Raw genomic sequence first — 24467 nt, 5'->3', positions numbered from 1 at the left:
TGTGGTGTCAAAATATAAATAAATATAATTACAAAAAGGATAAGAAGAAATAAGGTAGAACACAAACATTCAACATAAGACCTTATTGCACATGAACACTATTGCACAAAATGTCATCTATTGTACTGCTGCATTGGAGGTCATTAGGTGGCATTCAGTGCCCTAATAGCAACAGGGTAGAAACTGCTATTCAGTCTATTAGTCTTTGTACTCAGTCTCATGAGACTTACATCTGGGAAATCAGGCAATGGAAGGATTTTACTTAAATTTCTTATTTAACTGAATGTGTTGTCGTACATGGCTGGGGGTCAGACCCGGCCGGGACGCTTGGAAGGACTAGGTGGTGGTATATTTGTCCTCCGGGCCACGAGGGGGCAACCGCCCTGGGAGTAGAAGAGGCCCACGGAAGGGAAGCAGGGACGCTCAAGACCGTTGGGGCCTCTGGTCACCGCCAGGGGGCGCCCCAAAGCCTCATGGAGCCCGGGACTTATTTACTTCCGCCACACAAATGGAGGACAATCCATCCAGGGTCACCTGGAGTGCTTCCGGGTGCTCTTCTGACGCTTCCGCCACACCAGGACGTGATGTCATTGAGAGCAGCTGGAGCTCATCCGGGTGAGGATAAGAGGGACTGCCTCCCTCCAATCAACGAGCTGGAGTCGGGAGCAGCAAGAGGACGAAGCTACTGGAAAGAGAGTGCAGGTGGCCCAGGGACAAGGAGAGAGAAGGCCCAGGAGAAGGGAGACTGAGGCTAGAAGCATTGTGGGAGTTGTGTGGGACTGACTTGTGTGTGTTGAGAAGAGAAATAAAGGTATTTAGATAAATATGTGGTCTCCGACTGGTGGTGTCCGGGCAATTATCACAGTGTATTGGATTATGGATGACAGGCACTTGCAGGATTCAACATGCTAACAGTTTTACATAAATTTAGCACAAAGCACATAGAACATGTTTGGGTGCTTTTTCATCAACTCAGAGAAATTCGTTATTAGTAGGAATAGGCCAAATACTGCTGTGTTTTAGGAGAAATATACTAGATTCAAAATTTAGACCTTATTTAAAAGGAGACTGGAAGTCTCCAACTGATGTTATTTTAAATAGCAGTTTTGAGAATAGTAGTATGGAAATATGAATATTATGGAAAAGTGTAACAAAAATAAAATAATTTAATAATAAATAGGAATAATTTAATTCTCAATAATAGCTAAACAAGGTTCCTGTTATGGTCACCATGATATATTATTAGACCAGGTATTCAATTTTAGCATGATATGAGTTAAAAGAATATGTTGGCATTTCAAAAGATACAGTATAAGGATATTGTACACACACACACACACACACACACACACACACACAAACATACTGTATATATTGTAAAGCTTCAGTTGTAGAGTTGCACAGGAGACAGGGTTTCCAAGGAGTATTAACTTTATTTAACAGAAAGGAACAGACTCAAGAGTTTATTTAACAGGAGTTTGCCTTCGGTTACATGAGTGCACATGCAGCAAATGGGAAACAGCAGCTTAAAAGAACACAAAGTATTCTTTGTCAAGCAGGTTCACTGTCTTAGAAACAGCAGCTGCGGCAGATGCGGTTTAGGGAAGAGAGGACAGAAGAGTGAGCAATTGGCTGGCCAGCGCTCGATCTTTTAAATGTTCTAAGTATCATGCGAGAAGCATTTTTCCTGGTAAAAGAGCAAAGCTGCAACTGATCCAGCAAAAGGCTGGTTAAGAGTGTATTTGTTTCCCATTGAAATACTGTTTAGGCCGTGAGTTTTGAAGGGCAGCTGTGTTTCTTTTCCAACTCGCAGCTAAGAGACCATATATATATATATATATATATATATATATATATATATATATATATATATATATATATATATATATATATACACAGATGGATGTAAAATCTGCAAAGAAGCATAGTGGCATCACCTTTTTACATGGATAATATCAGTAAAGAATTTGCTGCCAGGGGGTAAGATGTTTTACCTGGATTCTCATCTGAAAATTTCATTACCTGAAATCTCTTTACCTCGTGAAAAGGTACAGTAACTGGAATAAGTTTTGATAAGGCTTATATTCTTATTCTTTATCATTATTTTCAATGTAGAGAAAAACCAAGCAAAATGACACCTTTTATTGGCTAACTAAAAAGATTACAATATGCAAGCTTTCGAGGCAACTCAGGCCCCTTCTTCAGGCAAAATGTAATGGCAGACCCTTTGGATTTATAGGTGACAGGCCAGTTTCTGGTGGCACTCGGTAGGTGGCTCCACCTCTCAGGAGACCACCCAACAAAACACATGGAACATAACACAAGCTGCTTACATCTTCTTCATCTTCTTCTTTTGGCCGCTCCCGTTAGGGGTTGCCACAGCGGATCATCTTCTTCCATATCTTTCTGTCCTCTGCATCTTATTCTGTTACACCCATCACCTGCATGTCATCCATCACCACATCCATAAACCTCCTCTTAGGCCTTCCTATTTTCCTCTTATCTGGCAGCTCCATCCTTAACATCCGTTTCCCAATATAAACACAAGCTGCTTACATGCATTGCCAAAACATAATCAACCAAAATAACATTAATATTAATAAGAGAATTAAGAATGAACTCAACAGACATAAAACATCTGAACCCAACCTTGGTGGGATAATGGCTAAAACGTAACAACATGCTGCTACTGAGGATGTGGAAAGAAAAGCAACACAGACACAAGGACAGCATGCAAGCTCTCACATCGATATTGATTGTAGGTCAGACTTGAACACAAGCCCCTGAATAAATGAAGTAGCAGAACTAACGACTGATTCCCTTTGCTGTCCATCTGCTTATTTTAATTTCAGTGACATTATTGTAGTTTGAGTTAATGTAAGTTGGATTTATTGGATCAATGGAAGTCAAAAAATGGATGGCTGGATGTGCGGATAATTAATTTTTACAACAACATCAACATTTATTTATGTAACACATTTCATATAAACAGTGTAGCTCATCATGCTTTACAAGATGTCAAAGAGAAGGTTACAAGGAGAGAAAACCAAATAAGATTAGACAATAATATTAGAGAATAAGTAACAAAGAAAAGACAAATCAATCCCTTCACCTCTTATTACCCTTTAAAGGCCACATGGCCAGAGTGGCAGTCCTTTGTTTCTCCTTCTTGACTTTCTTAGGTTAGGTCATCTTCCCAGGATCATATTGAATCTTTAATGGGAAAGTCCTAAATGGCACCCTTCTGAAAGAAATACAAAGCAATCCTTGAGAAATCAAAATGTTCAGTACTCTGCCTAGTGGCACTCAATTGGGTTCACTTGCAATGGTGGAGTGAAATGTGAAACAGTATTATTTTATATTTTTGCTTTAATTACTTACTAAGTGGTTTAATAATTTTCAGAATAAAAGAAGTGGAAATTCAGGGTGCTGTGTTAGGTGTATATAAAATTGGCTTAAATCTTGTGAACAGTGGGCTATAGTGCAAGGAATTTTTTTCAGAATTAGGTGATGTCCCTCAAGGATTAATGCCAGGTGTGAGAGATGGCCGGCAGTTTACCCCGGCCAACACATCCAGGCTGGTAGATGGAGTCCCCCCTGCAACATGGAGGTGCCCCGGATGCCCGTAGGACATCATAGGAAATGGAGTTTGGCTTCACGGCCATGCTGGATACCGTGGGTGCCACCAAGGGGCGCTACAGGGAGACACAAAGACTTTTGTTTCTATTATAGCCCGGAAGTACTCCCAAGTCACGGGGACAGAAGAACAGAAGTACTTCCGGGCTGAAGAAAAATAAGAGTTTTCATCCAACCCAGAAGTGCTATGGAATCACATGGACAGAAGGACAGAAGCACTTCCGGGTCACGGACTATATAAAGGACTATGGGAAACCCAGCAAGCAGAGCCGGAGTTGGGAGGAAGAGTGACAGAGCTGCTGGGTGGGGAAGAGGATTATTGTTGATTATAATTGTATTGATTATTGAGTATTGTGGAGGTAGAGGTGCTTTGTGCACATTATAAAAGAAATTAAAATTATTTCTGGGACTTTTACCTGGTGTCTGGACGTGTTGTCTGTGGGTTACACTGGGCAACAGCAGCCCCTAGTGTCACACAGGACTGAAACTATTTTGACTATACATAAATAATCTGAATAAGAAAATAAACAAGATGTTGGTCAGGTTTACAGATTACACTAATTTAGAAGGATGGGCAGGTAATGTACAATCAGCTGAATCATTACAGAGGGACTTGGCCAACATGCAGGTGTGGGCAAGCAATGCAAGTATATGTAAAGTATTACAGGTAGGAAGTAAAAATATTAAATCTGAATAAACAAGCTTTTAAACTTGAAGGTATACATTTTGAGGATGACTTAGGATTCATATTACTAGATGTATTGTTATCTACATCCAGACAGTGTACAGAAGCAATCAAAAAAGCTAAAAGGATGTTACATTATAGAGCACGATGTCATGGGTAATTATGTGTAAGCTACAGTCAGGTCCATAGTATTTTGGATGGTGACGTAATTTACATAATTTTGGCTGTGTATGCCACCCACAATGGATCTGAAATAAAGCAGTCATTATGTGACTGAAGGTGTAGACTTGCAGCTTTAATTTAAGGGGTTTACCAGAAAATATCATATGAGACATTTTCTGCATAGCCCCCCATTTCTAGGGGCTCAATAGTATATGAACATTTGACTGACAAGCTATTCCATAGCAGGTCCCTCATTATTTCATTAATTATTAAGCAAGTTGAAAGTCTGGAATTGATTCCAAGTGTGAAATTTGCATTTGGAAGCTCTCACTGTGAACTCTCAATATGAAGTCCAAAGAGCTGTCCATGAATGTAAAAACAAGCCATCATTAGGCTGAGAAAACAAAACAAACCTATTATAATTGGTTTTTAAATTAAAATTATGAAGGGAATTAGTTCAATGGGCTTCTGCTGTTACTTTAAAATAAACTGATCAACAAGAATACTGGGACACAGTTTGGACATTTGCTAATGGTACATTTTTGTGAAACATGAAGAAGGGGCCTGAGTTGACCTGAAAGCTTGCATATTGTAAGCTTTTTAGTTAGCCAAATAAAAGGGTCATTTTGCTTGACTTCTCACTGAGAAAATGTTAGAAAGTTCTTCTTTATACAAAGAATCATTAACACATTGAATAAATGACCGTGTATGGTAGAGAATAGCACTTTAGGGACATTCAGATCTTGATTTAATGTTATTTTGTTGTATCTAGGTGAAGATGATTGGGTGAGTCTGTTGGGCTGAATGGCCAGTTCTCGTCAAAATTGTTCTAATGTTCTAATTCAGTGTAAAGTTCAGAGTGATTACTCTCTAAAACTACTGTCACAGAATAGAAATGTACATTGAAAAACTACAAACCTTTCCAAATTCCATAAAATAGTTCATTGTATAATTTAATTATTATTATTTGATGACTATATGCATAATTCTAATGTTCAACAAGCACTAATTAAAATTTGGAATAATGTGAAGTGTCAATTATTAACTTTTTTTTTTTGGTCTTCTCTTACAGGCACTTTTCGCATATTCATGTAAGTACCCTTCTCTTTTTTCATTTCTTCTATGCCATTGTTAACAAACTTGTATGTCATATTAAAATAAATAAAACACTAATTTGCATTTTATAAAATCTGTTATGCATCTGATAAAATATACCAAATATCACAAGGTTATAGATATAATTATATTATGATTCTTAATATAAATAAATACATTAACTGGAATAATTTCTCAAGTAGTTAGGTGGATGAATATAAAAGCTCCTAATATTATTTCTGAGGTTAGCTTTACCTAATTGTCCAAGATCTGAAATTCTAACATTCCCATATCACTCAAACATGGTAAAACAAGCTACTTAGACATAATGGAGAGTAATACTATGAGAAAAAATAGAAAACACCAAATAATCGGTTTTGGTTAGGCCTTAACTGAAAGAACTTTAAAGATATCACATATATATTGATAAATGTGTTCAATTACATTTTTGGCAAGAAAGTTATGATAGAACCATACCACAATTTTTATTTACGTGTGCAAAATTCTCTAACATGAACATTCACTCACTTACTAATAATATCTCTGCCTGTTTTGTTAATGATTAGTGAAACATGAAACTCCCTGCAACTTTTACGTCACAGAAAATCTATCAATGGGATGCATTGTCCTAGTCTGTCCCAATTTGCATCAGATCATAGCAATACCCTCTGGCATTTTCATTATCTGAAAAAATATAGTCATATAGGCTTAAACTCTAAGTAAAGTCAAAGACACATTCCTCAGGAAAGCATATTAACTTTGAACTGCCTAAATCGAAACAGCAACATCTCAACAGCTTTGAGATGAAAAGGACAAGCATAGCGACATAGGAAGGAACACTCATTCTACACATACTGCACCATTCAAATTGAACACTGGGCATCCATTCAGCCAATAATTTCAAAAACATTCTTCTACATATACTGTATACCTGTTCTTTCTGCACCAGGATTCCTCACTTCTTTGAAACATTATGTTGGCTTATTTCCACAAACTGGAAGGAGCACACGTAGGCTTCCTTGGGGGCATTTTTAAGCTTACATTAAGGATAATATTTTTGCAAATGATGCATTCCTAATATTAACTTCCTTTCTTTTTACAAATTACTGTGGTTACCTTTAAGGCAGCAAATAGTACTGGACATGTGTTGTGATGTGAAATTTTGCATACAAGTTGATAAATATTTTGTACGTCTTTATTTGTAACTTAAACAAAGCAATGCAATATTAGTGTTACATTATTGATAGTAATAGCAATGGTTTGATGGTTTAAGAACCCCTTCTCCCCTTTTAGGTCTCTTTGTAATTTTACAACAGGGTTGGGTGAAGTGCCTCAAACAAGTTTGGCCAATATTTTTTGTGCGGAAGTCTCTCAGTCAACCTCCACAGGAAAGCCAGACTGCCTAACAGCCAAGCTTTACCTTAACACATGGTTTGGAGGGTAGGTGTGAAGTTATTCTGTCCCCCATTGGTCTGAAGTATTGCTGTTTGGAATTGGGTTGTATCAGAAGCCTTTAGGTACCACAATGCTCTATTGGCTCTAGGAGTTGGACAGAAAGCCAATAAAATTGCTTGCTTTACCTCACCTTCCCTCTCTTACCAAACTGATGAAGACCATCTCACACCATGAACTGAAAAGGACAACACAATGAAGAGCCCAGCTCGGGAGCCATATTGAGACAGGCACACGGCCTGTTCTGAAGAAAGCTGACCACAAATGAGGATTTAACTAGAGACATTTTAAATAACTAACAAGTCTATGTACCGCCTGAAACTACATATCACCATTTATCAGGTTGTATGGTTGCCAGTTTTCAAATGCACTTTGCATATTGTTATTATTTATGAATATTATCAATACTACATTATTTAAAGTGTAACCTAATTGCCTGAGGTTATAAATGTAGAAGGGAAGGTGGGGAGAAGTTATATGGTGCTATACCTTATAAACAATGGTAAGTCTGTGAGATTTGAAGCATTCTGACAAAGGCTACATATTAATAATACAAAAGGGGAAAGTAGAGTAATACTCTACCAAGACAAATCAGCTTGTCATACATCTTCACTAATATGAGCTACGTGGACAGCACTCAGCAAAGCGTGGGACTGGGAGTTCAAATGCTTGTTTACAAAAAAAACAACAGCAGGTGGTCCAATTACAATACAATTACAATTACAATAAGCATATTATAGAAAACTGGAAAATAAATTGTTAAAGAAGATAAAGTTGAAGGTCGTTATAAACATTTTATAGTAAGTTTATTCATGGGTGTAATCTTATTAATTATTTTGCACATCTTTGTCCCACTGGCCCTTAATTAGAAAACATCACTAAACACATCCAGAACTAAGATTAGGTCTGGCTTACCTTAACTAAAAGTGTCACATTTTCCCAGGAGATACGTTCCAGGGAATACGGCTATTGTGTCTAAGAGAGGGAATGTCCTGGTGTTTTGAATATCACTACAATGACCAATGAAGCAGTATACTCGTATTTAGGTGATCTTAGTCTAATCATTCCTGGCATAATAAACGAAAGTACTATTATTAGACAGTGTAAATAAAAAAAAAAAATAATAATAACAATGTCTTCCTGACCTTTTGTGAAAGGTAAAACAATATATTTTATTGTAATGGATCTATGACTGTCAGGGAGGTGACAAAGTGGTGGGACAAGAGGTGGACTGGTTCAGTCACTTCTGGGAGAACCAACATTGTTGATTAGAAAATAACTTTAGATACAAGAATGGGTAAAAAGTAAACATGAAAATTGTACCTGATAGATGTGTGGAATTCCCTAACAGTGCAGGCCAGGTTGGGGAGCATGCAATGGTACAACGTGTTGCTGTACCCACCACACAACGAAACAGCTCAGGATTCCAGTTGGCAACCCCCAAGGCAGAGACATGGTCCAGCACAACTCTCCAGAAATGACCATCTAACTGCCACAGCCAGGTGTTACTTGGGCGTCCACTTGGCCTGGTCCAGCCAACAATAGCAAGGACCCTGTGAGCCAGGTCACTCATGTGCCACACGGCCTAGTGCCATAACTGACATTCCCTCACAATGCAGGTAATGTGCCTCATTTGGGACTCTGTTAGCAACCACTTATTCGACACAAAGTCAAAACAGCAGTACCCAAGGATTTTCTGAAGAGACACTGTTCCGAGGAGTCCAGTCTTCATCTCAGGTCACTAGGTAGCGTCCATGTCTCGCAGCCATATAGCAAAACAGAAAGCACCAGGACACTAAAGACTTGGACCTTTATCCTTTTGCACAGATATCGGGTGCACCACACAACCCTTTCCAGCAACCTCATTACCCCCATGCTCTCCCAATCCATCTACTGATTTCATAGGAAGACATGAATGTCACTGCCAAGGTAAGTAAACCTCTTGACGAGGTCGACACTCTTTCCGCAAACAGACACACTGCTAATGGCTGTGCCTAAGAGGTCATTAAAGGCCTGGATGTTGGTTTTTATCAGGACACTCACAAGGCCCAGACGCTCGGACTCCTCACTCAGTCTCTCAAGAACCCTGATCAGAGCCTCCATTGACTCTGCATAGATCAGAGGATAGTCAGCCAAGTCAAGATCAGTGAATCTTGCTTCACTACTAGATGCCCCACAGCCGCTGGACCCCACGACATTACCCAACACCCAGTCCATGCAAATATTGAACTGAGTAGGGGCAAGAACACACCCCTGACAAACCCCAGTATCGACTGGGAAAAATGCAGAGGTTCTGCCTCCACTCTTCACAGCACTCACAATACCAGTGTACAGGCCGGCTATGATATCCAGCAACTTTGGGGGGATCCTGTGAAGCCTCAGCAAAGCAGCTTGATTAACTGAGTTGAATGCTTTAGAATAATTGACAAAGGCTGCAAAGAAATTTTACTGATATTTGCCTTTGCACTAAATGAGAACCCTCAGTGCTAGCATGCAGTTGATAACAGACTTCTTACGCATAAAACCAGACTGCTCTGGTCGCTGGTAGGTGAGCAAGTGATCATGGTTCCTATTGAGGATGACGCTAGCGAGGCCCTTTCCTGTCACAGAGAGCAGTGTTATCGTCCTGTAGTTGCTGCAATCCAGGCAATCACCCTTTCCTTTCCAGATAGGGACAACAAGTCAGTCTCCCAAATGGAAGCAAAGGAGGACAGACTTACTACCAGCCTGGAAAAGTTCACCACGGTTACCACAGATCCCTGCATCCTTCCCTACCCTCAGCTGGTTCACCACCTGTTCAATTTCAATGAGACTGGGAGGTTCACAGCTAATTGGAGGATCAGCCTCAAGAACTATGGACCAAGAGATGCCCAATGACCTAGCCGGAGGATCAGCTTTAAACAGCTGTTCAAAGTAGCCAGCGGGTCACAACCACAGTGTCATTCATCTGTACATTTATATAACTAACAGTGCAGCTGGCAGGTAGTCCAGGAAATGTTGAGAACATTAGGGGTTCTTTGCCCTGGCACTTTGTACAGGAAGTACAAAGCACAGACATGCAGAGACCCTGAAGCTGACAGAGAGGATCTGAAGAAAAGGCAAGAGATTATTCTGGGCACATTCCTCAGCCCATAAGTGATTCTGGGAATTAGCAGATACAATTGAATAGTAGCCTCTGCAATGTGGACTTTAGTGGGTTTAGATTTGGGAATTGAATTGTCTTGTCAGGGAAGTAGTTCTACCAGATGAGAGAGAAGTATGAAGGGGTGAGTGGGAAAGTTTTAGGTTCTTGACAGTGTTTATGAATAGTGTATAAGCCTACCTGCCCTTCTACTCTGAATATAAGGACTTTAAGCCTGTTCTGTTAGGCCCATAGAGGCAGAAGTGCTATGTTTTCATTAGTTTATTATGTAGAGAAAAGCCAAGCAAAATGACACCTTTTATTGGCTAGCTAAAAAGATTACAATATGCAAAGCTTTCGAGGCAACTCAGGCCCCTTCTTCAGGCAAGATGTAAGGTTTACATCTTGCCTGAAGAAGGGGCCTGAGTTGCCTTGAAAGCTTGCATATTGTAATCTTTTTAGTTAGGCAATAAAGGTGTCATTTTGCTTGGCTTTTCTCTATATTCATAATGGCTAACACGGTACAACACCCTAGTACTATTAGTTTATTATTAAACAGTATTTTCACCATTCATTAATTTTCCTTTTTTTGGTATCATTATTTTAATAAAGAATGTGTTTTGTTATTTTTTCTCCATATTACCTTCAAAATTTGTATATACTGATTTTCCTACCACCTCCAATATATATATATATACTAGCCAAATACCCGCGCTTCGCAGCGGAGAAGTAGTGTGTTAAAGAGGTTATGTAAACATATATATACATAAATATATATACTTATATATACATATCTACATATACACATATCTACATATATACATATATATATATACATATACACATCCACATATATATACATATATCAACATATATATACACATACATATACACACATACATACATACACACACACATATATATATATATATATACACACATACAGACACATATATATACATATACATATTTACATATCTACATATATATACACATATATACATATCTACATACATACACATATATCTATCTATCTATCTATCTATCTATCTATCTATCTATCTATCTATCTATCTATCTATCTATCTATCTATCTATCTATCTATCTATCTATCTATCTATCTATCTATCTATATATATATATCTATATATATACATATATATCTCTATCATTCTATATATATATATATATATATATATACATCCCCGGGCTTTGCAGCGGCGAAGTACTGCTTTTAAATTTTTATTAAGAAGAAAACCTTTTTAAATTGAGTGAAAATATACCAATAACAATTTGTTAAGGATCTGTTTTTTTGTGAAGCTGACTTCACACAGCCTCTCCGCTGTTTTTACAATTGTTCTGTTTGTATACCACGTTGTCAGTTCAGTACTCCGGTTGGAATATGACCAAGCCGTGCAAGCTTACTGTTAAGAATGCAACGTATAGTTGTACAGGAGAAAAGCAATCTTGCCTCAAATCAATGGCAACCTTTTGTAGGTCTATGAACTTAATTTAAACTTTAGGTTTACACGGTGCTCTGTTTCCATAGTACCTGCACTCATGAATGTATCTGTATGCGTCAGTCGCTGAAATCCCCGCACTTGGCACCGGCGAAGTACTGCTTTTAAATTTCTATTAAGAAGAAAAGAAAACCTTTTTAAATTGAGGGAAAATATACCACTAACAATTTGTTAAGGATCTGTTTTTTTGTGTAGCTGACTTCACACAGCCTCTCCGTTATTTTATAAACGAATGTCATATAAGGTCTTCCTTTTTCGTTGCTTCGCCAACGGAAGCAGCCTTTTTATTTAATCCTGTTTTTACGATTGTTCTGTTTGTATACCACGTTGTCAGTTCAGCACTCCGGTTGTAATATGACCAAGCTGTGCAAGCACACTCTTGAGAATGCAACGTATAGTTGTAAAGGAGAAAAGCAATCTTGCCTGAAATCAATGGCAACCTTTTGTAGGTCTATGAAGTTTTCTTTCCGAAGTACTGCATCCTACGTGCTGTTAGCTAAGACCCAGCACCTGAAAGTTTCTCACTACAGCAATTTTTAATCCGTTACAAAGTCATCGAAAGTCTCGTTTATACCTCGTGTCTTCTCATTAAACTTGTATCTCGCGAATATGGTATTGCAAACGGCAGCGGTAGCATTTCTATATACTTAATTTAAACTTACGTTTTACACCGTGCTTTGTTTCCGCAGTATCGAAGTGATCACTCGTGCTGCATTCAGTCAGTTCACGTAAGCCGCTCTCTTGTGCCTTCTCAATTGTTTTCAGTTCACGTGATTATGTAGGAGGTGTGATGACGCGATACGTGACTCCGCCTCTTCCATTACAGTATATGCACAAAAAAGAGGTTCCAGGTATGACCATTACGCGTAGAATTTCGAAATGAAACCTGCCTAACTTTTATAAGTAAGCTGTAAGGAATGAGCCTGCCAAATTTCAGCCTTCCACCTACACGGGAAGTTGGACAATTAGTGATGAGTCAGTCAGTGAGTGAGTCAGTGAGGGCTTTGCCTTTTATTAGTATAGACTAGCAAAATACCCACGCTTCGCAGCGGAGAAGTAGTGTGTTAAAGAGGTTATGAAAAAGTAAAGGAAACATTTTAAAAATAATGTAACATGATTGTCAATGTAATTGTGTTGTCATTGTTATGAGTGTTGCTGTCATATATATATATACATACATATACACATATATATATATATATATGTATATATATATATGTATTATATATATATATATATATATACACATATATTTTATATATATATACACATATTATATAATAATAATAAATAATAATTCATTACATTTATATATGTATATATATATATATATATATATACGCATATATTTTATATATATAAAATCTATATCTATATATGTATATCTATATATATCTAAATCTATATATATATATCTATATCTCTCTCTCTATATATATATATAATCTAAATCCCCGCGAAGTACTGCTTTTAAATTTTTATGAAGAAGAACAGCTTTTTTAAATTGAGGGAAAATATCCCAATAGCAATTTGTTAAGGATCTGTTTTTTTGTGAAGCAGTCTTAACACAGCTTTTTCCGCTGTTTTATAAACGAACGCCATATAAGGTCTTCCTTTTTCCTTGCTTCGCCAAGGAAAGAGCCTTTTTATTAAATCCAATGGTTCTTCGCTTTTTTTTTTGTTTGTTTATTACGATTGTTATAGTTCTGTTTGTATACGACGTTGTCAGTTCAGCACTCAGGTTGTAATATGACCAAGCCGTGCAAGCTTACTGTTAAGAATGCAATGTATAGTTGTACATGAGAAAAGCAATCTTGCCTCAAATCAATGGCAAACTTTTGTAGGTCTATGAACTTAATTTAAAGTTTAGGTTTACACGGTGCTTTCTTTCCGAAGTACCTGCACTCATGAATATGTCTGTATGCGTCAGTTGCTCAAATCCCCACGCTTCGCACCGGCGAAGTACTGCTTATAAATTTTTATTAAGAAGAAAAGAAAACCTTTTAAAATTGAGGGAAAATATACCAATAACAGTTTGTTAAGGATCTGTTTTTTTGTGAAGCTGCGTTCACTCGAGTGATCACTTCGAGATGACTTGCTGGCTAACCATAAGCGTTACCTGTTAGGTAAACCACCCATACAATCAGATTGTGAATCAGACTACGAATGCCGTGAATGTAATTACCCCGATCTACATGCTGTCAAATAAACGAACCACACGCCGTGGCGCAATTTTAGGGGCTTAGCCTCTAGCGCTGACGTCCGAGGTTCGATTCCCGTAAGGGAGTGAAGTGAGCGCTGGTTTTAAAGTACTGCTTTTAAATTTTTATTAAGAAGAAAAGAAAACCTTTTTAAATTAAGTCTTAAAAAGAGCTGTAAAGATATTGACAATAAGCTACCGCAAACCCACCAAGACATGCAATCATTTAAATCAAAGCGCGAGTCGAAAAACACCATCCCATAATATTAGTTAACTATTAACACATTTCTATATGTATTGTAAGCATACAATACAACTGATAATATGTTGCGCTTATTTATGTGGTGTACTGACATTTTTGCGCGTTTAACGGCTGAAGTCTAACGTGGTTTGTGCCCTTCAGAATGAAAAGAGTTTGCATTTACCTTTTTAATAAAAGGCGAGCTTTTAAGCCTGAGAAATCACCCCGTAAATGCACACGTTTAATTGCACATGTGTTAATATGTATGCTTACACAGTATTAAAAGACACTCAACAACTACACAGTATTAAAAGACAGTCAACAATTAACGTCATTTACCTTCGTTCCCGCGTTTGACTTGTGCTGTAAATCTCTTCCTCGTTTTCAGTTCATGTGATTACGTAGGAGGCGTAATACGTGATGACACGATACGTGACTCCGCCTCCTCCATTAGAGTATATGGACAAAAAACAGGTTCCAGTTATGACCATTACACGTAGAATTTCGAAATGAAACCTGCCTAACTTTTGTAAGTAAGCTGTAAGGAATGAGCCTGCCAAATTTCAGCCTTCTACCTACACGGGAAGTTGGAGAATTAGTGATGAATGAGTCAAACAGGTTCCAGTTATGACCATTACGCGTAGAATTTCGAAATAAAACCTGCCTAACTTTTGTAAGTAAGCTGTAAGGAATGAGCCTGCCAAATTTCAGACTTCTACCTACACGGGAAGTTGGAGAATTAGTGATGAGTGAGTCAGTCAAACAGGTTCTAGTTATGACCATTACGCGTAGAATTTCGAAATAAAACCTGCCTAACTTTTGTAAATAAGCTGTAAGGAATGAGCCTGCCAAATGTCAGACTTCTACCTACACGGGAAGTTGAAGAATTAGTGATGAGTGAGTGAGTGAGTGAGTGAGTGAGTGAGTGAGTGAGTGAGTGAGTGAGTGAGTGAGTGAGTGAGTGAGTGAGTGAGTGAGTGAGTGAGTGAGTGAGTGAGTGAGTCAGTCAGTCAGTCAGTCAGTCAGTGAGTCAGTGAGTCAGTGAGGGCTTTGCCTTTTATTAGTATAGATATATATATATATATATATATATATATATATATATATATTAGGTTATTTAGCTACTCTAAAATGTAATGCACCTGGTGAAACAGAGCAATACTGTTCCCTAACCTGCAAGAGAAAGTCCATCTTTGTTAGAGTTTCATCCTATAACAGAGTAGGTTGCAATAAATAGTGTGGACGCTAGAGGGCACTGTCACTCCTCAAACCCAAAAGACAGACACTGAGGACACCGGGTAAAAGCACTAAGAATTTATTTATTTATTTTTAAATTCTTCATAGTGCTCTCCAGCACCACAGTTATAGGTAAACAGACAATAAAGCACCACAAGCCACACAGATGCCTCCAATTCTTTTTCTTCTCTACTCCGCACTTCCCAGCAAGCGTTGTCCACCTCCTCCCAACTCAGGCTCGCTGGCTGGGTTCATGGCGGTCCTCTATATACTGTCCAACCCAGGAGTACTTCAGCTCTTCCTGCCACATGGTCTGCCAGTACTTCCGGGTCAGGTGGATAATTTATGTCCCCCAGTTTGTCCACAGCACCCCCTGGTGGCACTCACGGCACTCAACAGGGCTGAGATAAAGAACCACAAGTCCCATGGTGCCCTACAGGAATCTGGGGGCACCTCTGTAAAGCAGGGAAGCTGCCCTCTAATGTCTTGGGGGAGGCAGTGTCCTAAAAAAGCTGCCTTCCCCATCCTTCCATATCCGGGGCATCCTGGCCGGGTTGAGCTGCCGGTCGTCTGTTTCACCAAAAATCAGCAGATGATTAGAAATAAAAACTAGCAGTAATTGTTGATGTAACACGACATCCAGAGGCTTCTTCCTAAGTAACTGTGTCACTTTTTTTCTTGTGTTTATATTCTCAAGAGAATACTAACTAACCAGCTTAACTGAGCAAGTCTTACTTGAATTAACCTAGTCTTATGATCAAAGCTCAGTTAGTTCCACTAATGCAAAGTATTTATTGTAAACTGAAGATAGGCTTAAGAAATCCATGATTATGCAAGGACCTGCATTATTTAAGCTGACCCAAAAAAAGATCATAAAAAGCATTCATCATGGCTCAAAAAGACACAGAGAAGGGTGTATTATCTACGGATCAAGTAATTACAACTTTAAGTGTGAAACTGAGAGGATGTTTGGTGTATTTTATGATAACTTGCAAAAGTAAAAGACATGAGTTACAGACATTCCTGTTTTTTGGAGTTTTTTTTTTAAATTGATGTAAAATACAATATTATATGTCAGAGAGATAATTTCTACATCTGAACAAGATATAATGCTTGTAATCTGTAATACCACAAAAACAAAATGTGTTTGCTGTTAGGAAAGCAAGAGTGGCTATGTGGCAACCGAAAAAGGTTCTAAATATGCGTATTACTTAATTAAATGTTATATGCATTATTTAAACTAAAAATGTTCTATTGAGTGACTGAAATATATATTTTTTAAGAATATACTTTGCATTTTAGCGACCAAAAAGAATGCTGCAGCTGGTGCTACTGGGGACAGAAGCCTTACCCTTGCCAAGTAGTTTGTCCTGAATCAGAGTCAACTGTTCTCACTCTTTGGTTTTCTAAACTTATTTTTTCCCTTTATTAGATACAAAGTAGGAACTAAACTTGAATTGACTGGATCGGCCTTAATTCACACTAAAATAAACTGAAAAATATTAATGTGAATGTTCATGAAAGAAATACAGGGATCATCTGGCAGAAAACTTAATTTCCAAAGCTATTTTCTGTTTTTTCCTCAGATCCACAGGGCAGGAAAACAGCATCTACCGCTGTAGTCATGGAAGAGTTAGTTCAAAAAAGCTATGCTTGGGCTAATTAAAAAAAAATAACATCCGGCGCCGCCGAGAGTGGCAGCCTTTTCAGCAGCTCCGTGTATGACTGTATATGTACGTGTACTTTTCTACTTTTATTTTTCTATTTTTATTTATTGATCGCTCCTATTACTTTTATGTGGATTCGTTCCCTGGACACACTTACTTTTACAACGTGGGCATGGATTTTTACACGCAGAGACTCGCCTATTCAAGTACTCAACTTCGAGCGCTGAGAACAAATGCCAGTGCCGGTGTGGTTCCCTATTTGCCCGACGAGGTAAGAAGGCGGTATCGTGGCAGCAGAGCCGGCACTAAGCTAAAAATGAAGCGGCTTGCGAGAAAGTGGCATTTTAAGCCTTCGGTGCCTTCTGTTATTCTGGGGAATGTGAACTCAATCTCAAATAAGATCGACGAACTGGCTGCGCTGGTGAAAAATGTCAGAACCTACAGAGAATGCAGTTTGTTGTGTTTCTGCGAAACGTGGCTAACTAACACCATCCCAGATGCTAATGTGGAGCTACCCGGGTTTAGCACAGTTAGAGCGGACAGAGACGCAAGTACCTGTGGGAAGCACAAAGGAGGAGGACTCGCTCTCTATGTTAATACACGGTGGTGTCACTCTGGACATGTTAAAGTCAAAATCTCCACTTGCTGCAGGGACATCGAACTGTTGGCCATAAGTCTGCGTCCCTATTACTTGCCCAGAGAGTTTGGACACGTCATTGTTGTCATCGTGTATATTCCTCCTCGGGCGGACGTGGAGTCAGCGAGTGACATCATCCATTCTGCTGTTGCTAAGTTACAAACGCAGCACCCCGAGGCACTTGTGCTAATTGCTGGAGACTTTAACCATGTGATGCTGGACAAAACATTACCTGCATTCTCCTAGTATGTGGACTGCAACACCCGGGGAAATAAGACTATTGATTTACTGTATGCAAACGTTAAAGATGCATACAGTGCCACCCCGCTGCCTGCGCTTGGGAAAGCAGATCATAACCTGGTTCTGCTTCAGCCTCACTACAAACCAAAAGTGAGAGTCCTACCTGTAACCACACGATCATTCAGGAAGTGGTCCCCTGAGGCAGAGCAGGCACTGAGAGACTGTTTTGGAACTACAGACTGGGATATCCTGCAGGGATCACATAGTGAGAACATTGAGGAGGTTGTTGACTGCACTACTGACTACATCAACTTCTGTATGGACATTGTAGTTCCAGTAAGAACTGTACGCTGCTATGCTAACAACAAGCCATGGATTACAAGTGACATCAAGGGCCTTTTGAACCAGAAGAAAAGAGCCTTTAAAGACGGTGATCAGCATGAGCTCAAGCGCGTGCAGAAGGAACTCCAAGTCCAGCTCAGGGCGGCGAAGGAGCAGTACAGGAGAAAGCTGGAGCAGAAGTTGCAGAACAACAGCATGAAGGAAGTGTGGGATGGGATGAAGATCATCACTGGCTGCAGCTCGAAGCGGGGTACCACCATTGAGAGAGACGTGAAGAGAGCAAACCAAATGAACATCTTCTTTAACAGGTTTGACCACCCTAACCCACTCTCACCTCGGAGTACTGCACTCTCTACACATCCTTCTGCTGATACCAACATAGGAGAGACATCCCCACCCACAATTACAGCAGCGCAAGTGAGCAGAGAGCTGAGGAAACTTCGTGCCAGCAAAGCAGCAGGTCCAGATGGAGTATCGCCACGACTGCTGAAGGTCTGTGCATCAGAGCTGGGGGGTCCTCTACAGCGCATCTTCAACCTGAGCCTGGAACAGGGGAAAGTCCCGAGGCTTTGGAAAACATCTTGCATCACCCCAGTCCCAAAGGTATCACGTCCTGGTGAGCTGAATGACTTCCGGCCTGTCGCTCTAACATCACATGTGATGAAGACCATGGAGCGGCTGCTGCTTCACCACCTGAGGCCACAGGTCCAACATGCCCTCGACCCTCTGCAGTTCGCATACCAGGAGAAGGTGGGAGCGGAAGATGCCATCATCTATATGCTACATCGATCCCTCTCCCACTTGGACAAAGGCAGTGGCGCTGTAAGAATTATGTTTCTAGACTTCTCTAGCGCCTTCAACACCATCCAACCTCTGCTCCTTAGGGACAAGCTGACAGAGATGGGAGTAGATTCATACCTGGTGGCATGGATCGTGGACTATCTTACAAACAGACCTCAGTATGTGCGTCTCGGGAATTGCAGATCAGACATTGTGGTCAGCAACACAGGAGCGCCGCAGGGGACTGTACTTTCTCCGGTCCTATTCAGCCTATATACATCGGACTTCCAATATAACTCGGAGTCCTGCCACATGCAAAAGTTTGCTGACGACACTGCTATCGTGGGCTGCATCAGGAGTGGGCAGGAGGAGGAGTATAGAAATCTCATCAAGGACTTTGTTAAATGGTGTGACTTAAACCACCTACAACTGAACACCAGCAAAACCAAGGAACTGGTGGTGGATTTTAGGAGACCCAGGCCTCTCATGGACCCCGTGATCATCAGAGGTGACTGTGTGCAGAGGGTGCAGACCTATAAATACCTGGGAGTGCAGCTGGACGATAAATTGGACTGGACTGCCAATACTGATTCTCTGTGCAAGAAAGGACAGAGCCGCCTGTACTTCCTTAGAAGACTGGCATCCTTCAACATCTGCAGTAAGATGCTGCAGATGTTCTATCAGATGGTTGTGGCGAGTGCCCTCTTCTACGCAGTGGTGTGCTGGGGAGGCAGCATTAAGAAGAAAGACGCCTCACGCCTGGACAAACTGGTGAGGAAGGCAGGCTCTATTGTTGGCATAGAGCTGGACGGTTTGACATCCGTAGCAGAGCAACGGGCACTCAGCAGGCTCCTATCAATTATGGAGAATCCACTACATCCATTAAACAGTGTCATCTCCAAACAGAGGAGCAGTTTCAGCGACAGACTGCTGTCACTGTCCTGCTCCACTGACAGACTGAGGAGATCATTCCTCCCCCAAACTATGCGACTCTTCAATTCCACCAGAGGGGGTAAACGTTGAACATTATTCAAGTTATTGTCTGTTTTTTACCTGCATTTTTTATTACTCTTTAATTTAATATTTTTTTGCTGCTGGAGTATGTGAATTTCCCCCTGGGATTAATAAAGTATCTATCTATCTATCTATCTATCTATCTATCTATCTATCTATCTATCTATCTATCTATCTATCTATCTATCTATCTATCTATCTATCTATCTATCTATCTATCTATCTATCTATCTATCTATCTATCTATCTATCTATCTATCTATCTATCTAATTATTCAGTCTGTAAATTTATATAACTAAATAAGTAAATTGTGTTCAATCAGCAAACAAGTGATTCTTATGTTGCTTTGGAATATGTTGGGAGTTTGAATATTTAAGTGAATTTGTTGGAAATGAATTTCTGAGGAGGAAACATATTCTCGGTTTTAAGAACAAGTTTAAGTTTTTATGTAGATATTACCAATCATAGTCAACAAGATTCAGTTCCCACTGTTATTCCCACTGTTTTTTTCAGTGTTAGATTTGACTTTTCTTTCAGTATATGTACAAAAAATAATTTTTTTCTGTCGATGATTGCCTGAGAATTAGTTTTTTGCTTAATTGTTAAAAACTTTTTAGAAAAAGAATACATGTGTATGAATGAGAGGAAGGTCAGTGGAATGGTGAGGATGCAGGGAGTAGAGTTGGCGAAGGTGGATGAGTTTAAATACTTGGGATCAACAGTAGAGAGTAACGGGGATTGTGCTGCATACATCTGATTTTCAGGATGGGATTAATAAAGTTTATCTGCTATACTCGAATCTAATACATATTTTTTCATCATAGATTACTTGCAAAACAAGCAGGGTTGCATGAATACTTAATAAAACCACCAACTGAGAAATCAGTTATGAGAAGCAGTCAGCATGCAACTGAAGTCAAATGTCACGCTTAGCTAACAAGGGCATTTCTTGTTTTTTTTTCCAGCAGATGAATCTTCTAACTCAAGCAGTGATTCAGCAACAGTCACAGCTTCTTCAGGTAAGTGACAATGGAGTTCTGTCATTTCTTTTGGAAGATCGGGTATTGCAGAGTTTGAAATTGTTTCTTACCATCAATTCTTGTGCTTTCACTATTAGTTTCTGACCTTTTCTTCTTGCCTTTAGTGAGGCGTTATTAGAGAATGCATCTTGGAAGGAATAGGTACAAAGTAGGAACTAATTTTGGTTTGACTGCATTAGCATAAAGATCTTCTTAAATGAAATCACAAGTGCTAATGTCTAGAAATATGTTGGTTTCTCATTGTAAACCATTGCAGAATGATTTGACATCAAAGGGTGTTTAATGTTATTTCCTTTCACGCACGAACTGATTGTTGAATACTGATATCAAAGCAATGTAAAGAACACATTGTATTGATCAGGTTATCTCCCTTATGTAAAAGAAAATAATCGTTAATCTCATTGGGACTGTTCTGTCTCTTGACAGTCTTTTTTCCAACTTTGGGATTTCATAAATGGATTATTTTTTACTATGTGTTTCTTTTCCCGATAAGCACATCTGTTCCTACTGTTTACAAATTTTAACCACATGTATAATTATTAATGCCTTGCATTCAACAGAAACAATGTTAAATGTAGAATTTCTGAATCAATTAAGAGTTCAGGTATTCTAACCAGTGACTGTGCAGTTAAAGTAAAATAATTAGACTCTGCTGCAATGTGCCCTTTTTGTTTTGGCAGATAACGAACCTTCTAGTACGAACACTGAATCAACAACATCCATAAGTTTTACAAGTAGGTGACAACGAAGTCCTCACATATTTTTAAAACTCTAGTTTTGCGAGATTATTAACTTGTTTCTCACTTCTAATGTCTTTGTTTCCATTCTTTTATTTTCTGAACTGTATTTTCCCAAGTTGTGTAAATAAAAAACACAATTCCGCAGGCTTAGGTACACAGCAGCAACTAACCTTTGATTCATAGGATTGGCAAATAACACCTTCTACAGTAATTAGTACCATAGTTAACGTAAATGTATACATTTGGAATTGAACAATGACAAATCAATACAGTCTTGGAGAATGACTTGACTTCTGAACCTGCTTTCTGTAGTTTTCTTCATTTACGGGGCTGGAAAAGAGCTTCTACCAATATAGTGTTAGAAAAGTGTGTTTAAAAAATGTTTGCATCAACTGATGTTTCAATCCTGACATTTGCGTAACTGAATAAGCACATTATATTGATGAAGTAAGAAACAAGCAGCTTTGAATGAGTACTTCATAAATCCATCAACTGAGAAATTAATTATGAGAAGCCATCAGCATGATATTGAAGGAAACGTCATGCTTAGCTACCAAGGGCATTTTTTTTTTTCAGCAGATGGATCTTCTAGCTCAAGCAGTGATTCCACAACATCCACAGCTTCTTCAGGTAAGTGACAATGGAGTTCTGTCATTTCCTTTGGAACATCAGGTTTTGTGAGTTTGAAATTGTTTCTTACCATCAGTTCTTGTGGTTTCACCCTTATTTTGTGACCTTTTCTTCTTGCCTTTAGTGAGGTGTTGTTAGGGAATGCATCTTAGCAGGAATAGCTACAAAGTAAGAACTAACTTTGGTTTGACTGCATTAGTACAAAGATCTTTTTAAATGAAATCACCAGTGCTAATGTTTAGAAATATGTTGGTTTCTTATTGTAAACTGTTACAGAATGATTTGACATCGAAAGGTATTTATTATTATTTCCTTTCATGCACAAACTGATTGTTGAATCCTGATATCTAAGCAATGTAAAGAACAAATTGCATTGATCAGGTTATCTCCCTTATATAAAAGAAAATAATCGTTAATCTCATTGGGACTGTTCTGTCTCTTGACAGTCTCTTTTCCAACTTTAGGATTTCAGAAATGGATTATTTTTGACTATGTTTTTCTTTTCCTGATAAGCACATCTGTTCTTACTGTTTACAGATTTTAACCACATGTATAATTTTTAATGCCTTGCATTCAACAGAAACAATGTTAAATGTAGAATTTCTGAATCAATTAAGAGTTCAGGTATTCTAACCAGTGACTGTGCAGTTAAAGTAAAATAATTAGATTTTGCTGCAATGTGTCTTTTTTGTTTTGGCAGCTAACGGACCTCCTAGTACAAACACTGAATCAACGACATCCATAAGTTTTACAAGTAGGTGACTACGAAGTCCTCATATTTTTTTAGAACGCTAGTTTTGTGAGATTATTAACTTGTTTCTCACTTCTAATGTCTTTGTTTAAGTTCTTTTATTTTCTGAACTGTATTTTCCCAAGTTGTGTTAATAAGAAACACAATTCCGCAGGTTTAGGTACACAGCAGGAACTAACCCTATCTTCCTCATGTAAAAGAAAATAATTGTTAATCTCATTTGGACTGTTCCATCTCTTGACAGTTCATTATTTTTGACTATGTTACTCTTTTCCCAATAGAGATCAGGTATTCGAACCAGTGACTGTGCGGTTAAAGGAAAATAATTAGACTTTGCTACAATGTGCCTTTTTTGTTCTGGCAGCTAACGGACTTCCTAGTACGAACACTGAATCAAGAACATCCACAAGTCCGATAGATAGATAGATAGATAGATAGATAGATAGATAGATAGATAGATAGATAGATAGATAGATAGATAGATAGATAGATAGATAGATAGATAGATAGATAGATAGATAGATAGATAGATAGATAGATAGTGTAGTTGGCAGAGATAGATAGATAGATAGATAGATAGATAGATAGATAGATAGATAGATAGATAGATAGATAGATAGATAGATAGATAGATAGATAGATAGATAGATAGATAGATAGATAGATAGATAGATAGATAGATAGATAGAGTGAGTGAGTGAGTGAGTGAGTGAGTGAGTGAGTGAGTGAGTGAGTGAGTGAGTGAGTGAGTGAGTGAGTGAGTGAGTGAGTGAGTGAGTGAGTGAGTGAGTGAGTGAGTGAGTGAGTGAGTGAGTGAGTGAGTGAGTGAGTGAGTGAGTGAGTGAGTGAATAAGGCGCATATAAGTGGTGTCCGACCCAGCACAGATTCACACTGAGGCACGTATAAATTGAACACAAATCTTTTTATTTTCTCTTCAGCCGTGGGGCACGTCTTCCCCGTGTCCCAAAGGCCCAACACAGTCCCACAAGCACTTAAAGCAATAAACACAAATAAATCTTATTCTTCACCTGTGGGGCATGTCTTCCCCGTGAACCCCACAGGTATAACACAGTCCCAAAGTACCTCTTTCTCAAGTCAGCAATCCTTCCGTTGGCACCACCACTCCTCTCAGGCACCTCGTCCTCTTCCTCCCGATTCTGGCCCTGAGTGGTGGTTGCTGGCTTCTTTTATGGCCCTCCCGGGAGAGCTCTTGGTGCTTGCTCACCTGTTCCCAATTGCATTCCCATGTGGGGCCCATGATTAGACCAGCTGGGC

General features: G+C 39.0%; 2 long non-coding RNA genes across 2 annotated transcripts in view; both read left to right on the top strand.

The window, feature by feature from the left end:
• Window positions 1-21784, top strand: part of LOC127526781 (uncharacterized) — a 43242-nt gene extending 21458 nt beyond the window's left edge. Inside the window, exons 2-4 of the long non-coding RNA XR_007934215.1 lie at window positions 5556-5574; window positions 20996-21049; window positions 21751-21784. This is a non-coding gene — a long non-coding RNA (uncharacterized LOC127526781). The remainder of the gene's footprint in view (window positions 1-5555; window positions 5575-20995; window positions 21050-21750) is intronic.
• On the top strand, window positions 21779-23197 carry LOC127526788 (uncharacterized). Its single transcript, XR_007934224.1, has 3 exons — window positions 21779-21804; window positions 22387-22440; window positions 23141-23197. It is a non-coding gene; the product is annotated as an uncharacterized LOC127526788 (long non-coding RNA).
• The last annotated feature ends 1270 nt before the right edge of the window (window positions 23198-24467 follow it).

The sequence above is a fragment of the Erpetoichthys calabaricus genome, chromosome 2 (genome assembly GCF_900747795.2).
Source record: "Erpetoichthys calabaricus chromosome 2, fErpCal1.3, whole genome shotgun sequence".
NCBI classification, from domain to species: domain Eukaryota; kingdom Metazoa; phylum Chordata; class Cladistia; order Polypteriformes; family Polypteridae; genus Erpetoichthys; species Erpetoichthys calabaricus.
The sequence above is the reverse complement of the archived record's forward strand: the minus strand, read 5'-3'. Positions and strand labels throughout refer to the sequence as shown.